General features: G+C 43.4%; 1 long non-coding RNA gene across 1 annotated transcript; it reads right to left on the reverse strand.

Moving 5' to 3' along the window:
* Positions 1 to 484: 484 nt before the first annotated feature.
* On the reverse strand, positions 485 to 939 carry LOC118401665 (uncharacterized). Its single transcript, XR_004829321.2, has 2 exons — positions 776 to 939; positions 485 to 673 (listed from the first exon to the last, which is right to left on the reverse strand). It is a non-coding gene; the product is annotated as an uncharacterized LOC118401665 (long non-coding RNA).
* Positions 940 to 14,203: the final 13,264 nt, after the last annotated feature.

Here is a 14,203-nt window from a genome sequence, read left to right on the forward strand (position 1 = left end):
TGACAAATTCACCCAAATGTATATCTCGCATACTTTCTTTTTTCTCTCTCTTTTGAAATCCCCATTGTCGGTAACACGCGCCATAGCATGTTGGCCCGTTATACTAAGTTCTAATCAATAGCCTATAATGTGTTTTGTCTATGTGTATCTTTTATCATCATTTTAGCTTTTTAGTAAATAAATATTCAACTAAGATTGGTGTGGTACGAACTCATTGGTGAGACCCAGGTCCGTGCAGATTCACGGGCTATACGACGTTCAGAACGAGATTGGTAGAGGCAACTGGTTAATTAGCGGCTGTTGTAAAATCGATATTCTTTGAGTTCATTTGGGAAATAGAAACTCAATAAAAACTAGTTTTCCCATGGTGCCCCAGGTTAATGAGTTAATAATTGCTTGATTCAGTTAATCACGCAATTAGAAACTTTAATCATTTGATGAACAACAGTCGTCACATTAACTAATACAACGTCACGACACAGTGTAATTTGAATAACCATTTTAATGAGTATAAACATATATACTTATGTCATGTGCATAATGATGACAATCTTTTCTGACCCAGGTGGTTTTGTCGAAGTCTAATTGCAGTAACTCTGCCACCTTAAGGTTGTTGTTGTTAGACAGACTGTGATTGCTGGCTGAGAGTTCACTATGTGCAGAGAGGTTTTTCCTGGAACACAAAACAGTAGAGCAGTTATAAAATGAACAGACTCTTACTGTAAGTAACTAAAGCAAACAAACACATTTGTTTAACAGATGATCTTAGACTCACCTTTTACTGAGGATTCCACTAAACATCCCTCTTTCTCCACATGTATACTCATGTTCATAATTATTAGAATCTTTCCATGCAGAAGACACAAGTGTTTTTTTAAAAGTCTAATGCAGTTACTCTGCCTCACCTTAGGGTTGTTGTCAGATTGACTGTTGTTGCTGGCTGACAGCTCACTGTGTAATGACTGCTTTTCCTGAACAACAGTTACCTTAACAACAGTGCTTCAATTTAAGGTGCCTCATTCTAGTAGTTGCTGGCTGATAGTTCATTGTGCAATGTTTGGTTGTCCTGAGAAACAGATCGAGACACCTATTTGGCCAGTGAGAATGCATAATAACATTTGCTATGGGGTACATGCTATTCAAGTCAGCATATTTATAGGTAGGTTGGTAACAAAATGGTGCCGGAAGAAATGGCAGCAGTTTTATGGGCGCCCAACCAATTGTGCTATTATGTACATTTGTACATAATGTTTCTGCAACCGTATCTTACGGCAAAAAAGAGCTTCTGGATATCAGGACAGCGATCACTCACCTCGGATTAGACAAATATTTTTTCTTCAGCAAGCAGGGCGCACAGGACATTCTCCGAACACCCGACAAGACCAACATCCCAGTTATTTGCAAGCGGAAGAGACGTGAGATGAGATGTGCTTCTTCTTGAGCCACCCCTTTGTTGCCTTGGCCCGTGTGTTTTGGGTCATTGTCATGCTGGAAAACCCATCCACGGCCCATTTTCAATGCCCTGGCAGAGGGAAGGAGGTTCTCACCCAAGATTTGACGGTACATGGCCCCGTCCATCGTCCCTTTGATGCGGTGAAGTTGTCCTGTCCCCTTAGCAGAAAAACACCCCCAAAGCATAATGTTTCCACCTCCATGTTTGAAGGTGGGGATGGTGTTCTTGGGGTCATAGGCAGCATTCCTCCTCCTCCAAACACGACGAGTTGAGTTGATGTTAAGGAGCTCCATTTTGGTCTCATCTGACCACAACACTTTCACCCAGTTGTCCTCTGAATCATTCAGATGTTCATTGGCAAACTTCAGACGGGCATGTACATGTGCTTTCTTGAGCAGGGGGACCAATTGTTTTCTTGGCGACTATGGTCCCAGCTGCCTTGAGATCATTGACAAAATCCTCCCGTGTAGTTCTGGGCTGATTCCTCACCATTCTCATGATCATTGCAACTCCACGAGGTGAGATCTTGCATGGAGCCCCAGGCCGAGGGAGATTGACAGATCTTTTGTGTTTCTTCCATTTGCGAATAATCGCACCAACTGTTGTTACCTTCTCACCAAGCTGCTTGGCAATGGTCTTGTAGCCCATTTCAGCCTTGTGTAGGTCTACAATCTTGCCCCTGACATCCTTGGAGAGCTCTTTGGTCTTGGCCATGGTGGAGTGTGCTCCTAATCTCAGCTCGTTACCTGTATAAAAGACACCTGGAAGCCAGAAATCTTTCTGATTGAGAGGGGGTCAAATACTTATTTCCCTCATTAAAATGCAAATCAATTTATAACATTTTTGACATGCGTTTTTCTGGATTTTTTTGTTGTTATTCTGTCTCTCACTGTTCAAATAAACCTACCATTAAAATTATAGACTGATCATTTCTTTGTCAGTGGGCAAACGTACAAAATCAGCAGGGGATCAAATACTTTTTTCCCTCACTGTATTTACCACTACAGACGGATTGCGGGCACTAAGACCGCACTCAGTCAGTTGTATAAGGAAATAAGCAAACAGGAAACCACTCACCCAGAGGCGGTACTCTTAGTGACTGGAAACTTTAATACAGGCAACTTAAATCAGTTCTACCTAATTTTATCAACATGTTAAATGTGCAAACAGAGGGGGGAAAATTCTAGATCACCTGTACTCCACACACAGAGATGCGTACAAAGCTATCCCCCGCCCTCCATTTGGTAAATCCAACCACAACTCTATCCTCCTGATTCCTGCTTACAAGCAAAAATTAAAGCAGGAAGCACCAGTGACTCGGTCTATAAAAAAGTGGTCAGATGAAGCAGATGCTAAACTACAGGACTGTTTTGCTATCATAGACTGGAAAATGTTCCCGGATTCTTCCGATGGCATTGAGGAGTACACCACATCAGTCACTGTCTTTATTAATAAGTGTATCAAGGACATCATCCCTACAGTGACTATACGTACATACCCCAACCGGAAGCCATGTATTACAGGAAACATTCGCACTGAGCTAAAGGGTAGAGCTGCCGCTTTCAAGGTGCAGGCTTCTAACACAGAAGTTTATAAGAAATCCTGCTATGCCCTGCGACGAACCATCAAACAGGCAAAGCGTCAATACAGGGCTAAGATTGAATCGTACTACACCGGCTCCGACGCTTGTCTTATGTGGCAGGGCTTGCAAACTATTACAGACTACAAAGGGAATCACAGTCGCAAGCTGCCCAGTGACACGAGCCTACCAGACGAGCTAAATCACTTCATGCTCGCTTCGAGGCAAGCAACACTGAGGCATGCATGAGAGCATCAGCTGTTCAGGACGACTGTGTAATCACGCTCTCCATAGCCGACGTGAGTAAGACCTTTAAAGAGGTCAACATTCACAAGACTGCGGGGCCAGACGGATTACCAGGAGGTGTGCTCCGGGCATGTGCTGACCAACTGGCAGGTGTCTTCACTGACATTTTCAACATGTCCCTGACTGAGTCTGTAATACCAACATGTTTCAAGCAGACCGCCATAGTCCCTGTGCCCAAGAACACGAAGGCAACCTGCCTAAATGACTAGAGACCCGTAGCACTCACGTCCGTAGCCATGAAGTGCTTTGAAAGGCTGGTAATGGCTCACGTCAACCCCATTATCCCAGTAATCCTAGACCCACTCAATTTGCATACCGCCCAAACGGATGATGCAATCTCTATTGCACTCCACACTGCCCTTTCCCACAAGGACAAAAGGAACACCTGTGTGAGAATGCTATTCATTGACTACAGCTCAGCATTCCACACCATAGTGCCCTCATAGCTCATCACTAAGCTAAGAACCCTGGGACTAAACACCTCCCTCTGCAACTGGATCCTGGACTTCCTGATGGGCCGCCCCCAGGTGGTGAGGGTAGGTAGCAACACATCTGCCACGCTGATCCTCAACACGGAGCCCCCCAGGGGTGCGTGCTCAGTCCCCTCCTGTACTCCCTGTTAACCCACGACTGCATGGCCAGGCACGACTCCAACACCATCATTCATTTTGCAGACGACACAACAGCCTGATCACCGACAACGACATGACAGCTTATAGGGAGGAGGTCAGAGACCTGGCCGGGTGGTGCCAGAATAACAACCTATCCCTCAATGTAACCAAGACTAAGGAGATGATTGTGGACTACAGGAAAAGGAGGGCCGAGCACGCACCCATTCTCAACGACTGGGTGGTAGTGGAGCAGGTTGAGAGCTTCAAGTTCCTTGGTGTTCACATCACCAACAAACTAGAATGGTCCAAACACACCAAGACAGTCGTGAAGAGGGCACGACAAAGCCTATTCCCCCTCAGGAAACTTTAAAAATTTGGCATGGGTCTCAGATCCTCAAAAGGTTCTACAGCCTGGTATGGCAATTGCTTGGCCTCCAAACGCAAGGCACTACAGAGGGTAGTAGTGTGTACGGCCCAGTACATCACTGGGGCTAAGCCGCCTGCCATCCAGGACCTCTACACCAGGCAGTGTCAAAAAATTGTCAAAGACCCCAGCCACCCAGTCATAGACTGTTCTCTCTACTACCGCATGGCAAGCGGTACCGGTGTGCCAAGTCTAGGACAAAAAGGCTTCTCAACTGTTTTTACCCCCTAGCCATAAGACTCTTGAACAGGTAATCAAATGGCTACCCGGACTATTTGCATTGTGTGACCCCCGTCCCCCCCCAACCCCTCTTTTACGCTGCTGCTACTCCCTGTTTATCATATATGCATAGTCACTTTAACTATACATTCATGTACATACTACCTCAATTGGCCCGACCAACCAGTGCCCCCGCACATTGGCTAACCGGGCTATCTACATTGTGTCACCACCTGCCAACCCCTCTTTTACGCTACTGCTATTCTCTGTTCATCATATATGCATAGTCACTTTAAACATATCTACATTTACAGTCGTGGCCAAAAGTTTTGAGAATGACACAAATATTAATTTTCACAAAGTCTGTTGCTTCAGTTTGTATGATGGCAATTTGCATATACTCCAGAATGTTATGAAGAGTGATAAGATGAATTGCAATTAATTGCAAAGTCCCTCTTTGCCATGCAAATGAACTGAATCCCTCAAAAACATTTCCACTGCATTTCAGCCCTGCCACAAAAGGACCAGCTGACATCATGTCAGTGATTCTCCTGTTAACACAGGTGTGAGTGTTGACGAGGACAAGGCTGGAGATCACTCTGTCATGCTGATTGAGTTCGAACAACAGACTGGAAGCTTCGAAAGGAGGGTGGTGCTTGGAATCACTGTTCTTCCTCTGTCAAGCATGGTTACTTGCAAGGAAACACGTGCCGTCATCATTGCTTTGCACAAAAAAGGGCTTCACAGGCAAGGATATTGCTGCCAGTAAGATTGCACCTAAATCAACCATTTATTGGATCATCAAGAACTTCAAGGAGAGCGGTTCAATTGTTGTTAAGAATACTTCAGGGCTCCCAAGAAAGTCCAGCAAGTGCCGGGACCATCTCCTAGTTGATTCAACTGCGGGATCGGGGCACCACCAGTACAGAGCTTGCTCAGGAATGGCAGCAGGCAGGTGTGAGTACACCTGCATGCACAGTGAGGCAAAGACTTTTGGAGGATGGCATGGTGTCAAGAAGGGCAGCAAAGAAGCCACTTCTCTCCAGGAAAAACATCAGGGACAGACTGATATTCTGCAAAAGGTACATGGATTGGGGTAAAGTCATTTTCTCTGATGAATCCCCTTTCCGGTTGTTTGGGGCATCTGGAAAAAAGCATGTCCGGAGAAGACAAGGTGAGCACTACCATCAGTCCTGTGTCATGCCAACAGTAAAGCATCCTGAGACCATTCATGTGTGGGGTTGCTTCTCAGCCAAGGGAATGGGCTGACTCACAATTTTGCCTAAGAACACAGCCATGAATAAAGAATGGTACCAACACATCCTCTGAGAGCAACTTCTCCCAACCATCCAGGAACAGTTTGGTGACGAACAATGCCTTTTCCAGCATGATGGAGCACCTTGCCATAAGGAAAAAGTGATAGCTAAGTGGCTTGGGGAACAAAACATCAATATTTCTTGTCCATGGCCAGGAAACTCCCCAGACCTTAATCCCATTGAGAACTTGTGGTCAATCCTCAAGAGGCAGGTGGACAAACAAGAACCCACAAATTCTGACAAACTCCAAGCATTGATTATGCAAGAATGGGCTGCCATCAGTCAGGATGTGGCCCAGAAGTTAATTGACATTATGCCAGGGCGGATTGCAGAGGTCTTGAAAAAGAAGGGTCAACACTGCAAATATTGACTCTTTGCATCAACTTCATGTAATTGTCAATAAAATCCTTTGACACTTATGAAATGCTTGTAATTATCTTCAGTATTCCATAGTAACATCTGACAAAAATATCTAAAGACACTGAAGCAGCAAACTTTGTGAAAATGTATATTTGTGTCATTCTCAAAACTTTTGGCCACGACTGTACATACTACTTCAATCAGCCCCACTAACCGGTGCCTTTATGTAGCCTTGCTACTGTTATAGCCTCGCTATTGTTATTTTTTCACTGTCTTTTTACTGTTGTTTTTATTTCTTTACTTACCTATTGTTCACCTAATACGAGTCACGTGTCATTCTTCAGAAGAGGTGTGCCCACTCGAGGAGGTTTGGGGGATTGCTTTAGGATTTCACTGGAACGTCTTCCTCATTGACATCAGAACGGTTCAGGTTGTCAACTATTTACATGGTAATATCCATAATACTGGAGTCGAGCTTCAATGCCATACAACACTCCTTCCGTGGCCTCCAACTGCTCTTAAACGCTAGTAAAACCAAATGCATGCTTTTCAAACGTTCGCTGCCCTCACCCGCCCGTCCGACCAGCATCACCAACCTGGATGGTTCTGACCTAGAATATGTGGAAAACTATAAATACCTAGGTGTCTGGCTACACTGTAAACTCTCCTTCCATACTCATATTAAATATCTACAATCCAAAATCAAATCTAGAATCGGCTTTCTATTTCGCAACAAAGCCTCCTTCACTCACGCCGCCAAACTTACCCTAGTAAAACTGACTATCCTACCAATCCTCGACTTCGGCAATGTCATCTACAAAATTGCTTCCAATACTCTACTCAGCAAACTGGATGCAGTCTATCACAGTGCCATCCATTTAGTTACCAAATCACCTTATACCACCCACCACTGCGACCTGTATGCTCTAGTCGGCTAGCCCTCGCTACATATTCATCGCCAGACCCACTGGCTCCAGGTCATCTATAAGTCTATGCTAGGTAAAGCTCCGCCTAATCTCAGCTCACTGGTCAGGATAACTACACCCACCCGTAGCACACGTTCCAACAGGTATATCTCACTGAGCATCCCCAAAGCCAACACCTCATTTGGCCGCCTTTCCTTCCAGTTCTCTGCTGCCAGTGACTGGAACAAATTGGAAACATCGTTGAAGCTGGAGACTTATATTTCCCTCACCAACCTTAAACATAAGCTATCTGAGCAGCTAACCGATCGCTGCAGCTGTACATAGTCCATCTGTAAATAGCCCACCCAATCTACCTACCTCATCCCCATACTGTTTTTGTTTACTTTTCTGTTCTTTTGCACACCAGTATCTCTACTTGCGCATCATCATCTGCTCATGTATCACTCCAGTGTTAATCTGCTAAATTGTAATTCGTCGCTACTATGGCCTATTTATTGCCTACCTCCTCATGCCTTTCGCACACACTGTTAGACTTTTTTTTACTGTGTCATCGACTTGTTTGTGTTATTGGTTTGTTTATTCCATGTTATTCAACTCTGTGTTGTTGTCTGTGTCACACTGCTTTGCTTTATCTTGGCCATGTCGCAGTTGTAAATGAGAACTTGTTCTCAACTAGCCTACCTGGTTAAATACATTTAAAAGTCCATCTTTTTACTTAACAGGTGAATAGTTCAACTCTGTATCACCTTAATGTTGTTGTTTTCAGAGAGACTGTCATTTCTGGCTGAGTGTTCACTGTGTAATGACTGCTGGTCCTGTATGACAACAGAAGCTAGTTTGGAACAAATTACAGGCAACACAACGATCAAATGATGTTACCTGCACAGTGACCATTTAATTATGAATTGGTTCGCTTTACAGTTCATTGATATAAAATCAAGTTTAATGGACTCATGAAAGCACCTTTTCCTTTGTTCTTACATTCGGCTACTTCACCTCTACTTCTTGAGATGGTTCTGTTCAAGTTTGGAAAACTTCTTGAACATTCCACTGAAGATGCCTTCTTTCTCCTGAAACATGCAGAGGGCCGTTTACACAGAACATCAACATGAAGTTATCAGAGAATCAAATAAGTAGAGTTTAAAGCTAGAATCCTTAGTTGCTACATCCATTATCAGACTTATAAATTAATGATACAGTGGGGAGAACAAGTATTTGATAACCTGCAAAATCGGCAGTGTTTCCTACTTACAAAGCATGTAGAGGTCTGTAATTTTTTATCATAGGTACACTTCAGAATCTAAAACAAAAATCCAGAAACTCACATTGTATGATTTTTAAGTAATTAATTAGCATTTTATTGCATGACATAAGTATTTGACACATCAGAAAAACAGAACTTAATATTTGGTACAGAAACCTACAGATCATACGTTTCCTGTAGTTCTTGACCAGGTTTGCACACACTGCAGCAGGGATTTTGGCCCATTCCTCCATACAGACCTTCTCCAGATCCTTCAGGTTTCGGGGCTGTCGCTGGGCAATACGGACTTTCAGCTCCCTCCAAAGATGTTCTATTGGGTTCAGGGCTGGAGACTGGCTAGGCCACTCCAGGACCTTGAGATGCTTCTTACGGAGCCACTCCTTAGTTGCCCTGGCTGTGTGTTTCGGGTCGTTGTCATGCTGGAAGACCCAGCCACGACCCATCTTTAATGCTCTTACTGAGGGAAGGAGGTTGTTGGCCAAGATCTCACGATACATGGCCCCATCCATCCTCCCCTCAATACAGTGCAGTTGTCCTGTCCCCTTTGCAGAAAAGCATCCCCAAAGAATGATGTTTCCACCTCCATGCTTCACGATTGGAATGGTGTTCTTGGGGTTGGACTCATCCTTCTTCTCCCTCCAAACACAGCGAGTGGAGTTTAGACCAAAAATCTCTATTTTTGTCTCATCAGACCACATGACCTTCTCCTATTCCTCCTCTGGATCATCCAGATGGTCATTTGCAAACTTCAGACAGGCCTGGACATGCGCTGGCTTGAGCAGGGGGACCTTGCGTGCGCTGCAGGATTTTAATCCATGACGGCGTAGTGTGTTACTAATGGTTTTCTTTGAGACTGTGGTCCCAGCTCTCTTCAGGTCATTGACCAGATCCTCCCGTGTAGTTCTGGGCTGAACCCTCACCTTCCTCATGATCATTGATGCCCCACGAGGTGAGATCTTGTATGGAGCCCCAGACCGAGGGTGATTGACCGTCATCTTGAACTTCTTCCATTTTCTAATAATTGCGCCAACAGTTGTTGCATTCTCACCAAGCTGCTTGCCTATTGTCCTGTAGCCCATCCAAGCTCTGTGCAGGTCTGCAATTTTACCCCTGATATCCCTACACAGCTCTCTGGTCTTGGCCATTGTGGAGAGGTTGGAGTCTGTTTGATTGAGTGTGTGGACAGGTGTGTTTTATACAGGTAACGAGTTCAAACAGGTGCAGTTAATACAGGTAATGAGTGGAGAACAGGAGGGTTTCTTAAAGAAAAACTAATAGGTCTGTGAGAGCAGGAATTCTTACTGGTTGGTAGGTGATCAAATACTCATGTCATGCAATAAAATGCACATTAATTACTTAAAAATCATACAATGTGATTTTCTGGATTTTTGTTTTAGATTCCATCTCTCACAGTTGAAGTGTACTACCTATGATAAAAATTACAGACCTCTACATGCTTTGTAAGTAGGAAAACCTGCAAAATTGGCAGTGTATCAAATACTTGTTCTTGATGTTGGGTGACATTATGCCACTCCTGGCGCAAAAATTAAAGCAGCTTGGTCTTGTTTGATGGCTTGTGACCATCCATCTTCCTCTTGATCACATTCCAGAGGTGTTCAGATCTGGAGATTGGGCTGGCCCTGACAGGGTCTTGATCTGGTGGTCCTCCATCCACACCTTGATTGACCTGGCTGTGTGGCATGGAGCATTGTCCTGTTGGAAAAACCAATCCTCAGAGTTGGGGAACATTGTCAGAGGAGAAAGAAGCAACTTTTCCTCCAGGACAAACTTGTACGTGGCTTGATTCATATGTCCTTCACAAAGACAAATCTATCTGCCCGATTCCAGCCTTGCTGAAGCACCCCCAGGCATCATAGATCCTCCACCAAATTTGACAGTGGGTACGAGACCTGGAGAGGCCTACAAGCCACAGTGTCTCGCACCCACTATGAAATTTGGTGGAGGATCGGTGATGATCTGGGGGTGCAGATCTGGAATAAAGTGAAATAGAAGAAGGGTGTAAAAATGGTTCAAGCAGCAGAATATAAAAATGTAACAAGATTTCAGTGAGTCACGTTGGCCTGCCTGAGATTGCCCTTTTTACTCAGCATGTAGCAGCCTTGTCAACTACCACCAGCCCAACCTTGGCACCTGGGTCTCCTTCCACGTTCAGAGAGAACTCTTCTCTTGGGCGAAGGTCTCAAAATCTATTTTTTATGGATATATTTAGCAAAAAATCTTAACATGGACAGATGTAAAGAACGTTATTGAAAAAAAATCTAAATGTGATGTGGAATACATACCCACTGAGCATACAAAACATTAAGAAAACCCGCTCTTTCCATGACATAGACTGACCAGGGGAATCTAGATGAAAGCTATGATCCCTTATTGATGTCACTTGTTAAATCCACTTCAATCAGTGTGGATGAAGGGGAGGAGACCGGTTACAGATTGATTTTTAAGTCTTGAGACATGGATTGTGTATGTATGCCATTCACAGGGTGAATGGGCAAGACAAAATATTTAAGTGCCTTTGAACAGGGTATGGTAGTAGGTGCTAGGCACAATGATGTGTCAAGAACTGCATCGCAGTTGGGTTTTTCATGCTCAACCGTTTCCCATGTGTATCAAGAATGGTTCACCACCCAAAGGACATCCAGCCAACTTGACACAACTGTGGGACGCATTGGAATCAACATGGGCCGTCATCCCTTTGGAACGCTTTCGTTCATGCCCTGACGAATTGAGGCTGTTCTGAGGGCAAAAGTGGGTGCAACGCAATAATGTGTTCCTAATGTTTTGTACACTCAGTGTACACTGGAGTTTCTTATCAAGACAACATTGAATGTTACAGAGTGGACTAGTTACAGTTTTTACATAAATTTACTTGAAAATCTATGGAAAGACTTAAATGGTTGTCGAGCAATGATTAACAACCAATTTGACAGAGCTTGAATTTTAAAAAATAATGTGAAAATATTGTACAATCCAGGTGTGCAAAGCTCTTAGAGATGTACCCAGAAAGACTCACAGCTGTATTTGCTGCCAAATGTGATTCTAACATGTATTGACTCAAGGGTGTGAAAACTTATGTAAGGAAGATGTTTCTGTATTTTATTTTCAAAAAAATAAAAAAAATACTGAAACATGTTTTCACTTTGTCAATGTGGGGTTGTGTGTGTAAATAGGTGATACGTTTTTTAAAATACGTTACAATTGTATAGCTAATAGGCTGTTTCTGTAGGTGAATGAACCTACAGCAGCCAAGGTGATAATGGCTGGGGTCATTTTGCTTGTTTTTACTGTTCTCCAAATAACATTTAAGTTCTAACTTCAACTTTTAAAAAATGACCTGTGTCCCTTCCGGACCTCACTAAAACTCAAACCCCTGTTATGGCCCTGTGTTCATGCAAACCTTTCTCACACTCATGCGCTCTCAACCTGTTAAACACACCCTCTCTTTTTCTCTCTCTCCAGGTGTATCTGACTGACACTTCTGGCTCTCCTGTAAAGGGTATTGAAACAGAGAGTGAGGGACAGAAATACCTCACAGACAGCCACAGAATAGCTGTCATCACCATTAACACGGTTCGCACAGATCCTCAAAAAACATGTAGTGAAAACTGCTGTGTCTGATTTACGCCGGGGTGTGAATACTTATGTAAAAGAGATATCTGTTTTCCCTTTTTACAGAGTTAGGAAGGACACCTGTATCTTTGCAGTAACTGGGTGTATTGATGCACCATCCAAAATGTAATTAATAACGTCACCATGCTCAAAGGGATATCCAATGTCTGCATTAATTTTCTTTTAACCCATATACCTATAGGAGCCCTTCTTTGCGAGGCATTGGAAAACCTCCCTGGTCTATGTAGTTGAATCTGTGTTTGAAATTCACTGCTCGAATGAGGGACCTTACAGCTAATTGTATGTGTGTGGGACAGAGATGAGGGTAGTCATTACAAAAATCATGTTAAACCCTTATTGCACATTTTTACTCCTAAACGTATTTAGTCTTGTCATAACAAAGGGGTTGAATAGTTATTGACTCATTATGGGGTAGTGTGTGTAGGCCAGTGACACAAAATCTCAATTTCATCCATTTAAAATTCAGGCCGTAACAACAAAATGTGGAGAAAGTCAAGATGTGTCCAAGTCAGTGTCAGTCGTGATGAGGATGCTGCTGTAGAAACTGTACTGTGCTTCTGATCAAATGTTCTGTTAAACATAGGTCTGGCCTTAACTTAGATTTGTAGAATCAAAACAAAGAGATAGGTGGTTGTGTTCTTTGACTTACAGTTGAAGTCAGAAGTTTACATACACTAAGTTGACTGTGCCTTTAAAGAGCTTGGAAAATTCCAGAAAATTGTCATGATTTTAGAAGCTTCTGATAGGCTAATTGACATCATTTGATTCAATTGGAGGTGTACCTTTGCATGTATTTCAAGGCCTACCTTCAAACTCAGTGTGTCTTTACTTGACATCATGGGAAAATCCAAAAGAAATCAGCCAAGACCTCAAAAAAAAATGGTAGACCTCCACAAGTCTGCTTCATCTTTGGGAGCAATTTCAAAATGCCTAAAGGTACCACGTTCATCTGTTCAAACAATAGTACACACGTATAAATTACCATGGGACCACACAGCCGTCCTACCGCTCAGGAAAGAGACGCGTTCTGTCTCCTAGAGATGAACATGCTTTGGTGCGAAAAGTGCAAATCAATCCCAGAACAACAGCAAAGGACCTTGTGAAGATGCTGGAAGAAACAGGTACAAAAGTATCTATATCCACAGTAAAACGAGTCCTATATCGACATAACCTGAAAGGCTGCTCAGCAAGGAAGAAGCCACTGCTCCAAAACCGCCATAAAAAAGCCAGACAGGTTTGCAACCGCACATGGGGACAAAGATCGTACTTTTTGGAGAAATGTCCTCTGGTCTGATGAAACAAAAATAGAACTGTTTGGTCATAATGACCAACCTATGTTTTGGAGGAAAAAGGGGGAGGCTTGCAAGCTGAAGAACACCATCCCAACCGTGAAGCACGGGGGTGTCAGCATCATGTTGTGGTGGTCCTTTTGCTGCAGTAGGTGCACTTCACAAAATAGGCAGGAAAATTAATGTGGATATATTGAAGCAACATTTTTTATTTTTTATTTTAATTTTACCTTTATTTAACCAGGCAAGTCAGTTAAGAACATATTCTTATTTTCAATGACGGCCTGGGAACAGTTAACTGCCTGTTCAGGGCAGAACGACAGATTTGTACCTTGTCAGCTCGGGGGTTTGAACTCGCAACCTTCCGGTTACTAGTCCAACGCTCTAACCACTAGGCTACACTGCCGCCCCAACATCTCAAGACATCAGTCAGAAAGTTAAAGCATGGTCACAAATGGGTCTTCCAAATTGACAATGACCCCAAGCATACTTCCAGAGTTGCGACAAAATGGCTTAAGAAAAACAAAGTCAAGGTATTGGAGTGGCCATCACAACGCCCAGACTTTAATCCTATAGAACATTTTTGGGCAGAACTGAAAAAGCGTGTGCGAGCAAGGAGGCCTACAAACAGGTCTCAGTTACACCATCTCCGTCAGGAGGAATGGGCCAAAATTCACCCAACTTATTGTGGGAAGCTTGTGGAAGGGTACCTGAAACATTTGACCCAAGTTAAACAATTTAAAGGCAATTCTACCAAATACACTCAATTAGTATGTAAACTTCTGACCCACTGGGAATGTGATGA

Source organism: Oncorhynchus keta, chromosome 23 (genome assembly GCF_023373465.1).
Source record: "Oncorhynchus keta strain PuntledgeMale-10-30-2019 chromosome 23, Oket_V2, whole genome shotgun sequence".
NCBI classification, from domain to species: Eukaryota; Metazoa; Chordata; class Actinopteri; order Salmoniformes; family Salmonidae; genus Oncorhynchus; species Oncorhynchus keta.